The following is a 14,610-nucleotide window of genomic DNA, read 5'->3' as shown; positions in this document are numbered from 1 at the left end:
ACTCCAGAACCAGTCATAGGCACGCCTACTTCCAGTTTCTATACTTCTGTCCTCACGATCCAGCTACAAGCATTTCACAGACTGATATCAGTTCACAGACTGAACTTCTTCACAGTATAAACCTAAAACCAAACCCATTGCCATCAAGTCAATTCTGACTCTATGCTCATGAGAGTTAGCTCCATTAGGACAAGATTAATCCCAGACTGTTCCCTCAGGTCGGGGTATAGCCTCGTGCTAAGGTTTTCAGGCAGGACTAAAGTATGTAAGGATGCCTACAGTGAAGGAGAGAGACACAGAGTGACACAGTGAGACAAATACATAGAAAGTAGATATGACAGACAGACACAGGGAACACTCAGAGATAGGAAGAGGACCTTGAGTATCTACAGAATCCTAAAGAAGAGAGAGTTTTAAGAAGGTGTTGATCAACATGGGCAAATTTTGCCTTCAGTTAAAAGATAATAAGTAATATTATATGTAATCTGCAGAAGTCTGTTGTTAAGATGTGAATAATTTAAAACACCCACTCCTCACTTATTGGCATGGTTAGGTTCCAAAGACCAAATCATTATGGGAAAATCAGCATTATGAGAAAATGGAGAATGACCACATCAGATCACAAAATGGAAGATGACTACATCATTACATAACTGCCAAATTGCATCATTACATAACTGCCAAACCACTGGGAATCATGGCCCAGCCAAGTTGACACAAAACCCTGACCGTCACAAGACTCACCCTTGCCTCGTACCTTGGCATTTGTTACTGCCAGATGTGCATCATTACACAGTAAAATCATCAGATAGTAGATTTTTTACTCGTTGTAAATGTGACATGTCGGATAACGAGATAGTAAGTGAGGAGTAGGTGTACTTTCATAGTCATTTCCACCTTAGCCTTGAATAATTCATCAATTCCCAAATTAAAGATGGTAGGCATGATGAGAAAATGTTGCTGTTTACTGAAGAAGATGAAGCATGATCAAAGGTTTGGGAAGAGGGCCCCGTTCAGTGTTCTCTGTACTGAAGGTCATGACCAGTGCAGGACAGGAGAGCACTGCAGAGGGCATGGGCATGGGATATGGCCAAAGGTCCAGGGAGACACCAAAAGCAGAGGGGCAGTGACTAGGAGGTTAGCACACTTTTTGTCTTCCTCAGAGCTTTGCATGTGACCAGCCCAGTGAATATCATAAAAGGCTTTATCCTTCAGTCATATTGCGGGTGCTTTGAGCAGAGGCATGATTTGAAAAAAGCCACGCATAGTCTGTTTTATCTGAGTTCTGCTGTTTTCATCCTCATCTGCTGGAAAATTTCCAATATGAATAACCTAAAATACCTCAGAGAAATAGGGAAGAGATGTCATTATATTTTCTGGCTAGCTCTCACAAACTCATTGGCTTCTTCACAAATGCCGTAAGTTAAGCAGTTGATGCATGTTTAGCAAGCTGCAACAACTAGCTTGCTAAGACATCATGGCCCTTAGTTGAGGAAAAATCCTGCTACATATTAAACCAGGCATGAGACCTCGGCCCCTCAACTTGCTCTTGGTAGTTAAAATTTGCATCACAGAATTTTACATCTATAATTTATCATCCAAATCAAGACAATTTTAAGAGTAAAAGGGAGTGCATTAATTACTCCAGAACAATGGGCATAAACCAGGACGATCTCAAGAAAATCAAGATGGCTCTTGGGATGCATATGTGCTACATAGTATCTAAAGACGGCCTCTCCGCCCATTAGTCTATGCACATACTGTTCCTCCCATCAAGAGGCAGAGTCTGTTTCCTCTCCCCAGGAACCTGTGGCTGGCCTTGTGGCTTGCTTCAACCAACAGAATGCAGTGGAAGTAATGCCGTGGCATTTGCAGGCCTGGCTTAAGCTTGGCAACTTCTGCTTTTGCTCTCCTGGAACTCAGCAGCGATGCTGTACAGAAGTCCAGGCCCTGAAGGATACAACCACATCAGTGATCTCCAGCCAAGGCCAAGTGGAGCAAAAGGACGACCCAGATGAACCAGAGGACCAAGAGAAATGATAAATCATTGTTTTAAAACATTATCTTTTGGAGTGGTTTTTTATGCAGCAATAAATAACTAGTCACCCTCCTTACAGGTAATCTAGCTCACCTTCTACACATAACATGGCTTGAAATAGCTTCAGCCTATAAAAACTCCACATCCAATTTCAGAATAATTTGCTAGACATTATAGAAGTAAAACCCTAGTCATCTGAAAGCTTAGGTACTTACAGATACATGTCATGAGACCTTGTAGCTGAAGACAGTTACTGTTAGAAAGAGAGCCCTTAAGGCATTCTCTAGAGTTCAAAAGGAGAGACCAACATGCCAACATTTTCATTAACTTCTACTCTTTTCTTCTTTTCTAATACCGTGACCGAATGTTTCTGGTAACTAGCTCATCTTTGGATCTTCAGGTATCTGTTTGCAAACTTGGTATTTTACTTGTTAAGTAGTTTGCAAAGTAAGATAAATTTCTCTTACCCTGAGATCTTAGAATTCTCAGCAGCAAAGTTCTGAAAAACTCGCCCATTCACCAGTAGATCAGGTGAGTCCTGATGGATGGTCATGACATTAAATAAGATGATGGTGGTGGGAGAGATGGGGAGCAGAGGACAGTCACATCTGGACTGAAGTTCAGACTCCTAACTGCCTGATGCTTATAGAAACGGCTAATGAAACAAAACTCTGAGAGTCCATAGGAAGCTTTAGGAATACAGCTCTCCCCCTTAGAAGGGCAGGGTTAAGCCTGGGAAGTGACAGCACTCAGAGGTAGGCTGTGTTGTAATGCAGGTGTGAATTGTTTCTGCAAGACCCTAAACATAGCAAAGCCTCAGTATGTGGACTGACAAGGGTGGAAGGCCAGTATGATCCCATGGAAAGTCTTCATATAAGAATATTTTTAGCTAATTAAACCGTGGTTATTGGTCAAATAGAAGTCATTTGAGCAATGGTTTTAATGAATAGATGAAGATAATTTGAAATTACCACATCTAGAGTTGCTGCGAGAGTGACTACGTCCACCTGCCTGTCAAATCCTTCACAAAGAGAACAAAAGCAAACTGGAGCACAAACATTTTTGTTGCCATTAGAACTTTCCAATCAGAGTGCCCAACTTATTGCAGTTGTTGCTCTTATGGTCAGTCAGCCTAAAAAAGAAAGCAAAAAGAAATACGAAGAAATAACAGTGGTTTCTAGTGGAATCTGCATATTCTCAGTGACCATCAAGAAGGTAGCATTGTTCTGTAGAGTTTGTTATTAAAAATAAGTATATGTATTTTTTAAATTTAAAGACAGGATTGTGTTAAACTCTTTAGGAAGAAGAAATTCAGGATACCTATGTTTTGACCTACCGAGCTACCACACTATTTTTGTCAACCTGCCACCTTAATGTGCATTTGTTGCCTATCAATTGAGATAAACAGCCCAAAATTACAGAATTTAAAGGCAATCTGGTAACCCCAATTATTATTTATGTCCTTATCCCTTCCCACTATTTTCTCCTCCCTTAGTGCTTGTGCTCAAGCTCAGTTCTTTCATCTGTTTCGGCCAGCAAGCCCTTGACAATCTGCACAGCCACTTTATTCAGCTTGCAATGCATTTCGTTTATGTGGCCTCTGAGTCTTGCAGTCTGGAACACCAACATAAATTTCCCTGTGATATGAGTAGGAACGAGAACGTGGGCTCTGGAGACTCATAGTCCTGGGCTTCAATGTGCGTTCTACCACAGGCCAAATGTGAGGTCTTGGATTTTTTTTTTAATTCCAGATTTCTGCCTGGAGGTATTTTCTGGGCTGCAGAGCCAGAAAGGACCCAAGCATGACAATCACACGGAGTGGAGGAGACAGAGATAGGCATTCAGGGACGTTGAAGCAGATGGAATTTGTAGAGCAAGATGCCAGAGAGGAGAGAGCAACTCAGGAAAAAGCTCAAGGCATCTGCATAGGGACACTTTAGAACTGCTGCTGAAGAATATAATGTATCTGCACAGGGTGAAAATCCTCTAGGCCAGCAAGGAGTAACTAGGTTTTTGCAAACTGAAAATTCTCAAAGCTCACACAGTGCTGGAAGGAGTTCAAGTTCTGACCAAACAAAATAGAGAGAATTTGTTGAAGACCCAGTTCATTCAATAGAAATACTGGACCTGTCTCACTACAGCTAAATTAGCCTTCAAGTAAAACTATCCTAAACTAGCCCCTATAAAGCTTAAAAATAGGCTCATATAAATAAATAAAAATAATTAATCAACTGATTTTCAATTAACTAATTGCTAGACCAGAAGCCTATACTATTTAAAGGATGGCTGCAAAATCCAGACACTCAGCAATGTAAGATTACAATACCCAGCACTCAACTAAAAAATACAAGATATGTCAAGAAGTAGGAAAATGTGACTCAAAACCAGGAGGAAAACAAGTCAATACAAACAGATGCAGAAATGACAGAGATGATGGAATTAGCAAACAAGGACATTAAAACAGCTACTATAAATATGCCCAAGAATTAAAAAAAAAAAGATATGGACATAATGAGGAGATAAATGGAAGATATATAAAAAAAGAACTGAACAAAACTTTTCCTGGCTGAAAAATACATCTGAAAAGAAAATTTCACTTGATGGAGTTATCGCAGATTAGACACTTCAGACATAAAGCATAAAGTCAGTGAACTTGATGACTACCCAAAATGAATCCCAGCAAACTAATACTGGCAGAAAAGATAAACAGAACTGCAGTCATTGTGACATTATATCAAGCAGTATAACATATGTGTAATTGAAGTATCAGGGAAGAGAAGAAAAATATTTAAAGAAATGATGATCAGAATTTTTCATAATTTGAAAAAAGCTGTAAACTCAAGATCCAAGAATCTCGACAAACCCCAAGCTGCATGAACAACAACAACAAAAAAATCAAGTTACATCAGAATCAAATTTCTAATTAAACAGTGAAAAATAGAAAGCCTTAAAAAGTAGTCAGTGGGAAAAGACACATTATCTAGAGGGAAACAAAGCCAAGAATGGCCACATACTTCAGGCCATAAACAATAAAAGCTAGAAGACAATATAACAACATTTTTAAAGTGCTAAAAAACAAGAAAAGAAACCTGTCATTGCAGAATTCTAAACTCAGTGAAAATATCCATAAAAAGTGGAGGTGAAATAAAACAAAAGAACGCATTTCAGAATGCAGGAATAAAGAGCGCTGGAAGCGATAAACATATTTGTAAACATAAATTTTTTTCATATTTTAATTTCTTTAGAACATAACTGACTGCTTATAGCAAAAATAAAAAATGTATTGTGGAATTCATAACATATTCAGAAATAAAATGTAAGTCAAAAACAGTATTAAAAAACAAAAAATAGAAGGATATTGTAAAGTTTTTACACTAAGCATGAAGCAATATAGTATTATTTGAAGGAACTATATGTTGATAAGTTAAAAATACATAAAGTGAACTCTAACGCAACCACTAAAAACAAATAAAATGAATAAGTATAGCTAATATACTAATAAGGAAGATAAAATGCAACACTAAAAAATGTTTAATTCCTTGAAAAGTAGGCAGGAAAAGAAAAAAAATCAATAGAGAGCAAGAGACAAAGAAAACAAACAGTAAGATGGCAGATTTAAACACAACCATATTGATAATTACATTAATTGTAAATAATCTAAATACTCCAATTAAATGGCTGAGATTGATGCCTGAACAAACAAAGCAGGATCCAAAGCTGTGTTGTTTATAAGAAACGTACTTTAAATATAAAGAAACAAATAGGTAAAAATTGAAAGGATAAAAAATATATACCAGGAATAAAAAAATCGGAATAAAAGTAGAGCAGATATATTGATATCAGACACAAAATAGGCCTCTGGACAAGAAATATTCCTGGGATAAACAGAGTAATTTTATAATGATAATTATATATTTTTATATATTCATTAAGAATACATACAAATCTTAAATATATAGGTGAATGCAATAACAGAACATAAAGCAAAATTTGACAAAATTGAAAACAGAAAGAGACAAATCTTCAAACATAATTGAAGATGTCAGCACTCCTCTCTCAGTGATTGGCAGGTTAAGTGACAGAAAATCAGTAGACACCCAGATGGCTTAGACAACACTATCCCCTAAGCTGACCTTATTGAAATTTATACAATGCTCCACCAATAGCAGCAGAATACAGATTTTTTCAAGTGCACCTTGAACATAGACTCAGCTAAACCATTTGCTGGGCCATAAAGGAAATCTCAATAATTACAAAGTTATTGATACATAAAATATGCTCTTACCGCAATGGAATTAAACTAGAAATCAATAACCAAGAGATATTTGGAAAATCCCCAAATATTTATAAATTGAACAATGGTGTTGTTGTTGTTAGTTGCTGTCAAGTTGATTCCCACCCATGTTAACTCCATGTGTGCAGAGTGGAACTGCTCCATAGGGTTTTCAAGGCTGTGACCATCCAGAAGCACAAGGCCAGACCTGTCTTCCAAGATGCCTCTGGCTGGGTTCAAACCGTCAACCTTCTGGCTAGTAATGGAGCACTTAACTGTTTGCGCCATCCAGAAACTCCTAAAAATTAAACATTGCACTGTCGAATATCTATGGCTCTAAAAAGAATCACAAAGGAAGTTATAAAATATTTTAAAATAAATGAAAATGATAAATACAACAAATCCAAATTTGTAGAATACACCTGAAACAATGCTTAGAGAGGATGTATAGTTATACACGCGTACATCAGAAAAACCAAACCAAACCCACTGCTGTCGAGTCGATTCTGACTCACAGCAACCCCAAAGGACAGAGCAGAACTGGCGCATAGGGTTTCCAAGGAGTGTCTGCTGGATTTGAACTGCCCACCTTTTGGTTAGCAGCCGTAGCTCTTATAGCCACTGTGCCACCAGGGTTTCCATATATCAGAAAAGGCAGTCTAAAATCAATGACTTAACATTTCATTATAAGAAGTTAGGAAAAAAAAAATTAAACTGAAAATAATTAGAAAAATGAAATAGTAAAAATAAGAGGGAAAAACCAATTAAATAGAGCAGGCAAACAATAGAGAAAATAAATAAACACCAATATTGGATATTGTTTTTTTTTTTAAATCAATAAATTTTATAAAACTCTAACTAGACTTATAGGCAAGGGAGCAAAGGAAGATGATACAAATGAAGGAAAAATCACTACAAGTCATATGTACATTAAATGGATAATAAGGGAATATTATAAAAAAAAAACTTTATGCCAATAAATTGTAAAACTTAGATGAAATGTACAAATTCCTTAAAAGATAAAAACTACCAAAACTGGCACTAGACTAAATAGAAACCTGAATATCTATTAAATAAATTGGATTAGTAATTAATACCCTTCACACAAAGAAAACTTTAGGCCCAGGTGGTTTATCTGGTGAATTTTTTCAAATGTTTAAGAAATAAATCATACCCATTTTTATCCTATGCAAGCTCTTAAATAAAATAGAGGAGGAAATATTCCCCAGCTTATTTTATGAAACCTCGATCCACAATAAGAGAAGAAAGCTACAGACCAATATTTCTCATAAAAGAAGTACAAAAATTCTTAACAAAATATTAGCAACTAGAATCAAGCAGTACATAAGAAAACATTTCATGTATTACGAGCAAGTTGGGTTTACAGCAGGATTGCTGGTTGATTTAAGATTCAAAAACCAGTCAAAGAAATTCACCACAATAATAGATTAAAAAGAAAACGTTGTGTGATCATCTCAACAGAAGTAATAAAAATATTTGACAAAATTAAACACCCATTCATGATTCAAAAACAAAAACAAAAAAAATCTCATCAAACAAAAAATAGAAGAAACTTTCTTAACTTGATAAAGGATAGCATCAAAAAACCTGAAGTTAATATCATACTTTACGGGGAGAGACTGAATGTTTTCTCCACAAGATCAGACACAAGGCAAGGCGGACCACTCTCATCATATCTTTCAACACTGTACTGAAAAATAAAATAAGTAAAAGAAATATGACATGGCAATTAGGGGGAAGTAAAGCTCATGGCTGTATACATAAAAAAATGCTAAGGAATCTACAAAACTGGTACTTGACTTTACATGGTCACAGAATACAAAGTCAGTATACAAAAACCAATTTTACTTATATATACTAGCAACAAACAACTGGAAATTGAAATTTAAAAATCAATACTATTTCCAATAACATCAAGTACTCAGGGATAAATTTAACAAAATGTTTACAAGATCTATACACTGAAAACTAGAGAATATTGAGAAATTACAGAAGCCCTAAATAACTAAAAGGATATACCATGTTTATAGATTGGAAGCCCCAATATTATCAATTCTCCCTGAATTTTTCTAGATTCAACACAATCCCAATCAAAATCTCAGCAGGGTGGTTTTTTGTTTTAATAGAATTCACAAGTTGAACCTAAAATTAATGTGTAAATACAAAGAATCTAGACTATTCGAACCATTCCGATTAGGAGACTACACTACCTGATGTAAAAGCTTACTATAGAGTTATGGAGCCCTGGTGGTGTAGTGGTTAAGAGCTATGGCTGCTAACCAAAAAGTCAGCAGTTGGAATCCACCAGCTGCTCCTTGGAAACCCTGTGGGGCAGTTCTACTCCGTCCTATAGGGTTGCTATGAATCAGGATTGACTAAATGGAAGTAGGTTTTGTTTTTTTGTTGTTGTTTAGAAAGCTATGGAGCTCTAGTGGTGCAATGGTTAAAGCAATTGACTGCTAACCAAAAGATCAGTGGTTTAAAACCACCAGTGGCTTGACAGGAGAAAGATGTGGCAGTCTCCTTCCATAGAGATTTACAGCCTTGGAAACCCTACAAGGTCACTATGAGTCAGAATCAACTCAACAGCAGTGAGTTTTGGTTTATAAAGCTACAGAAACAAACACCGGGAGGAAAGCTACTCACACTAGCAAGAGAGACTCACAGAGACTTAAGGGTTCAAGAGCGTAATTTCATCTGAGTACAAACAGGTTCCAAGTTTCAGGATCTCTCTCTTTGCCTATCAATACCCTTACACATGAGAATTTTGATGAAACCATGAATTCAACTGTAGTAATTCAGCAACCAACACAAGTAAATTTTTTATTTGGTTTTCAGCAACATTAGCCCTGAAGCTACAAGAAATAAGAGACTCTTTTACAGTTCTCATTGGGGCTCTCTGGTTCTCAGATAGTCACTTGAGCTGAGAGTTATCGGACCTGAGCTTGAAATTTTATTTTTTTTGGCACTCAAGAATCAAGTGCACTCAAAATAATCCATTCCACACCACAGCCCTTGTTATTGTTCTGACTCATAGCAACCCCATGCACAACAGAACAAAACACTGCCGGGTCCTGTACCATCCTCACAACCATTGTTATGCTTGAGCCCATTGTCACAGTCATTGTGCCAATCCATCTCATTGATGGTCTTCCTCTTTATTGCTGACCTTCTACTACCACAGCCCTTACAGTCATTATTTTTGTCACAGTGGTCAATACAGCCGTTTGAACTCCCAAGCATGTGCATCACTTGGCACTTCAACACAGTCAACCAGAGATGATACTTGATTAAGTGCCATGTCATTGCATGGCATATGTTGCTGGCGTCCCATTTCCTATTGGCATTGCAATCAAACCTAAGGACATGACTAACCCAATCCCAAAATCCTTTCTTTGAGGACCTATCTCCTGGGGCCACTCCTGGTACTAATTCCATATCATTCAGAGTCCAATCAAGAAACAAAAAGCATATAGTAACTTGAACGGGGAAAGTTTAATATAAAAATTACTAGCTATAATGGAGAATTGGCATGATGAGGGATTTGTTAGTGAAAGCAAAGAGAACTTTAATGAATATGGGAATAGCAGATATAAGAGGCAGCCACTGCCCCTCAAGACTGAGACAGAGTGCCCAAAGAGGATCATCCTGCCCAGGAAGAGATTCAGATCTTGATGGAGAGGGCATGTATATGTCTCACGGAGTGGCAGAGAAGTCACTATGGTACTGTGCTGATGAATCCTGATGGAAATCTACCTTCTAGGGTGCCAGGAAAAGCTGCTTATATGGGATTTGTCTCATCAGAGGAACTTCACTACAAAACTGCTCAAGGGAAGTGCCAAATAAAACTGCTGGCTGCTGACCATTGCTGGTCACCAGGCACTGCAGGAAATGAGCACTGAAAAAGTGGTGAGCACTGCAGCAGCTTGGTGCTGGAGAAACTTACCTCCCCTGCCACGGGACATGTCCATGAGGGAAGCTGTATATGCTGCAGGAGCCAGGTGCTAGAGAAGCTGAATGAACAGCAACAGCCTTCCTGGAGAGGGAGCATGGGGGAACCAAGGAGCAAAACCCTTCTCTCCTGCAATGTCTCCCCAGCACCTTCTACTGATAAAATGTAAAATTGTGCCAGCTGGCAAAGGAAAAACATTTGAAGGGCCATCTGTCTTTTTTTGCAGAGCAGGTAATAAAGGATGAATTTGGAGTCGAGAGGCAATAAGTTGATAACTGACACACAATATTTAAGGATCAAGAGTAAGTGACTGATTAGATGTGGGGTTCAGGGAGGTATAAAGAAAATGACTCCTAGGTTTCTGGCATGTACAAGTGGGTATAAAGCATGCCATTTCTGAAATGGGAGAAGACTAGGAGATGAGCAGTTTAATTCTGAGACAACCAAATGGAATTGGCAAGGAGGCAAATAAATATCTAAGTCAGAAGGGCTCAAAGAAAAAGCAGAAAATAAAATTCAGGAGTTATCAGTATAGAAATGGTGTTTAATCCAGAAAGTAGATGAATTCACCTATGAAGAGTATATAGAATGATTGAATCCTGAAGCACTCTGGTACTTAGTGGCAGAGCAGAGTGGAGGTAGCAAGGGATACATAGACTTGAAAAATGAAATTGAAAGGTCTTATATACACCTAATTAAAATTCCAGAAGAAAGAAGTAGAGACAATGTTAGAGGGACAAAAATGACTGCTTAATTTCAGAACCGGTGACAGACATGAATCCTCAGATGTGAGAATCACAACAAATCTCAAGCAAATAAAAAGAAATTCTCAAGGCATATCGTGATGAAACATCAAAGACAAAAAAAAAAAAAAAAAACCTCTTAAAAGCAACCAGAGGAAGACAGACCACTCACAAGGGAATGATAATGAGACTGACAGCATATTTTTCAACAGCAACAATGGAAGGTAAAAATCAGTGGAACAATATCTTCCACGATGCTGAGGGAAAGTAACCACCAAGCTATTATGTTTAGAGCTAGAAAGTTTAGTTCACTTAAACTATTATTGTAGATTAAGAACAAAGTAAAAAACATTTTAAATCAAACAAAAGTAAACATACATAAGTAGTTAGGAAAATTCTGGAAAGAGTAATGAAGGGAGACTAACCATACCAGATATAAAGTGTATTATGAAGATAAAGTAATTAAATCAGCTGGATAATGGTACATGATTAAACACAAACATAAACAGGGCAGAATACAGTGCCAGAAATGAAATAAATACATAGAGGAATGTAACATCTAATGAAGTTAGCCATGCCTTTTAGTGGGAAAATTATCAAAATAACTAGAAAAAACTTTCTAAGAGAAGGCATTTTACACCCGAAATAAGTCCCAGATAAAGCAAAGGTCTAAATGCAAAACATTAAAACCACTAGATAAAAACAGGAGAATTTTTTAAATTTCAGAATGAGAAAATCTTACTTATGACCTAAAATGTAGAAACCATAAAAGAAAAATATAATAAGATGTTTGACTATGTAAAAATAAAAAGTTCTACATGGAAAAGAAACACTGCAGATTACACAAAGAAGCAAAAGACACTGGGAAAAATATTTGTGACACGTAATCACCAATGCTGAAGTCTTCGAGGGGCCCAATAAATGGCAGCCCTCCACCCTGCATTGCTTCTGAACAAACTGAAAAATAAAGTTAAAAAAAAAAGAAAACCCTCATTTCTGGTTAAAAGTTTAGTTTTAATACACTGCTTGGTAAGAGAAGCAACTGAGTCTGCTAGCAGGACCCCAGATTAAGACTAAGTCACCAGCTCAGACTCAAACAGTGCTGGACTGAAGTAGACATCCCAGCCTGGTGGGAAGAGTCCACCCCTGGGAGAAGCTCTCAAGAGAAGAAAATGGAAAAGCCGATCCAAGCATGTCTATATTATTCTCCCCAAATTTATCAATCAGCTAAGTCTCCTGGAGCAGAGTAGGGCTGGCAATGGTCACATCATTGGCGCTCCCTCCAACCAGAAAAATCAAAATGGAGAATCATTCTATAATAACCAGGACAACCTTTCCTTAATACACGAGGAGTGCCTACGATCTACTAAAAGAAAGAAAAAAATGGCGAAGGACATTAAAAGACCATTCACAGAAATGAAATATAAATGGCTGTTAAATATATGAACAAAATCAAACAACATATTGCATTGGGCAAATCAGCTGCAAAAGACCTCTTTAAAGTGCTGAAAACCAAGGATGTCACTTTGAGGACAAGGTGAGCCTGACCCAAGCCATGGTGTTTTCAATCGCCTCATATGCATGCAAAAGTTGGACAATGAATAAGGAAGACCAAAGAAGAATTGACTTCTTTGAATCGTGGTATTAGAGAAGAATATTGAATATACCATGGACTGCCAAAAGAATGAACAAATCTGTCTTGGAAGAAGTACAACCAGAATACTCCTTAGAGGCAAGAATGGTGAGACTGCGTCTTACATACTTTGGACACATTGTCAGGAAGGATCAGTCTCTGGAGAAGGACATCATGCCTCGTGAAGTAGAAGGTCAGAGAAAAAGAGGAAGACCCTCAAGGAGATGGATTGACACAGTGGCTGCAACATTGGGTTCAAGCATAGCAACAATTGTGAGGATGGCACAAGAACGGGCAGTGTTTTGTTCTGTTGTGCATAGAGTCACTATGAGTCAGACCTGACTTATCAGCACTTAACAACCAATACATGAACAGAGGCTTAACTTTACTCAAAATATGAGAAATGAAAAACAAAACTATAATGAGGTCAACTTTCACCTATATGTCTGCAAATCTCAAAAAGTTTCATGACATCTCTTCCCCTTCTTTACCATTTTTCCTTCTCTTCCTGAAAATTCAGCCTATTATGTACAGCTGGAGAAAGCAGGCCTTTGTGTTGCAGGGAAGGGGTGGGCAGAGAGCCTTGTCGATGTTGGAGGACAGTTTGGCTTAGGGTGTGGGAGCCTGAGTGAGGGGGGAGGCATCAGGGCAGCCTGGCAGGGGGAGGAGAAAAGCTGCATTGGCTGGGGGAGGAGTCTGACATGGGGTATCAGACCCCAGACAAGGTGAAGAGGTTGTTTACATATGAGGGAAGCTTGGTGCAGGGTGTTGAAGCCCAAATGGAGTAAAGTCAACGTCCCTACAGGGACCAGTGAGAGCAATGGGACATTGGTTACATACAGGGAGACTGATCAAATAAGGAAACATGTTAAAATAATGAGAGTCAAGTTTCTTATTTTGGAGAAAGTAGTTTTAAGTATGTAAAGGCAGAAAACTGGAATGTAGCTTGTGGTATTAGATTGGAATTGGGGCTATCTATGTGAATTTATGATTTTAAATATATAGAGAAATAAATATTTTGTGGATATGTGGACACAAACGTGTATTTCCTAGCTCTGTTCACTGAGGGAACCTGAAGCAGCAATACCCCAGTAGCAATGAGCACACCTACATCCCAGGTCTTGGTTTCTAAATACCATTCTCCACTAAAAGGAACTGGGGTTCCCTAGAGAAATGGCCAAATCCAGGGCTGGGTAAGGGAACACATAAGACATGCCTGTACACTAGAGCTACACTTGCTCTCTTTCTGTCATTGAACTCACCAAGCTTGTTCCTAAATCAGGGACTTTGTGCTTATTTTTTCCTTCTTTTGAAAATGGAGTGATTTTTGCTAAAAATTCATGGGTCTGGCTTCTTATTATTTATGCCTCAGTTCAACTGTCACCTCTTCATGGACTCTTTATCAAAGGCCACCTTGCCCCGACCACTCCAGCCTCCTTGTACTCCACTGTCTGCTCTTCTTTCTTCACAGCAATTATCACAATCACGAGTAGTCCTATTGATTTATTTGAATTGTTATAGTGTGCTTATTCTCCTCCACTAGAATGTGTCACGGGAACATAGATTTTTGTTGTTGTTCATTGTTATATTCCCAGAACATTACCTGGCACATAGTCAGTGTCCAATAAATATTCACTGAATAAATGAAGACTGCTACTGAAATAAACAGAGGATGCTTTGACCAAACCTAGAAGTATCTACAGTTTTAGGGGAGTTAGGGAAAGATTCCTGAAGGATCTGTTGTTGTTGTTGTTAGGTGCTGTTGAGTCAGTTCTGACTAATAGCGACCTATGTACAACAGAAAGAAACACTGCCCAGGGCACCACTCGTCTGTCAGTTTGTCACTGGCAGCTATGCCATTGGTATTTCAAACACTAGCAGGGTCATCCATGGTTGACGGGTTTCAACAGTTTCCAGACTGAGACAGACTAGGAAGAAGGACCTGGCAGC

Source organism: Loxodonta africana, chromosome 25 (assembly GCF_030014295.1).
Source record: "Loxodonta africana isolate mLoxAfr1 chromosome 25, mLoxAfr1.hap2, whole genome shotgun sequence".
Lineage (NCBI taxonomy): Eukaryota > Metazoa > Chordata > Mammalia > Proboscidea > Elephantidae > Loxodonta > Loxodonta africana.
The sequence above is the reverse complement of the archived record's forward strand: the minus strand, read 5'-3'. Positions refer to the sequence as shown.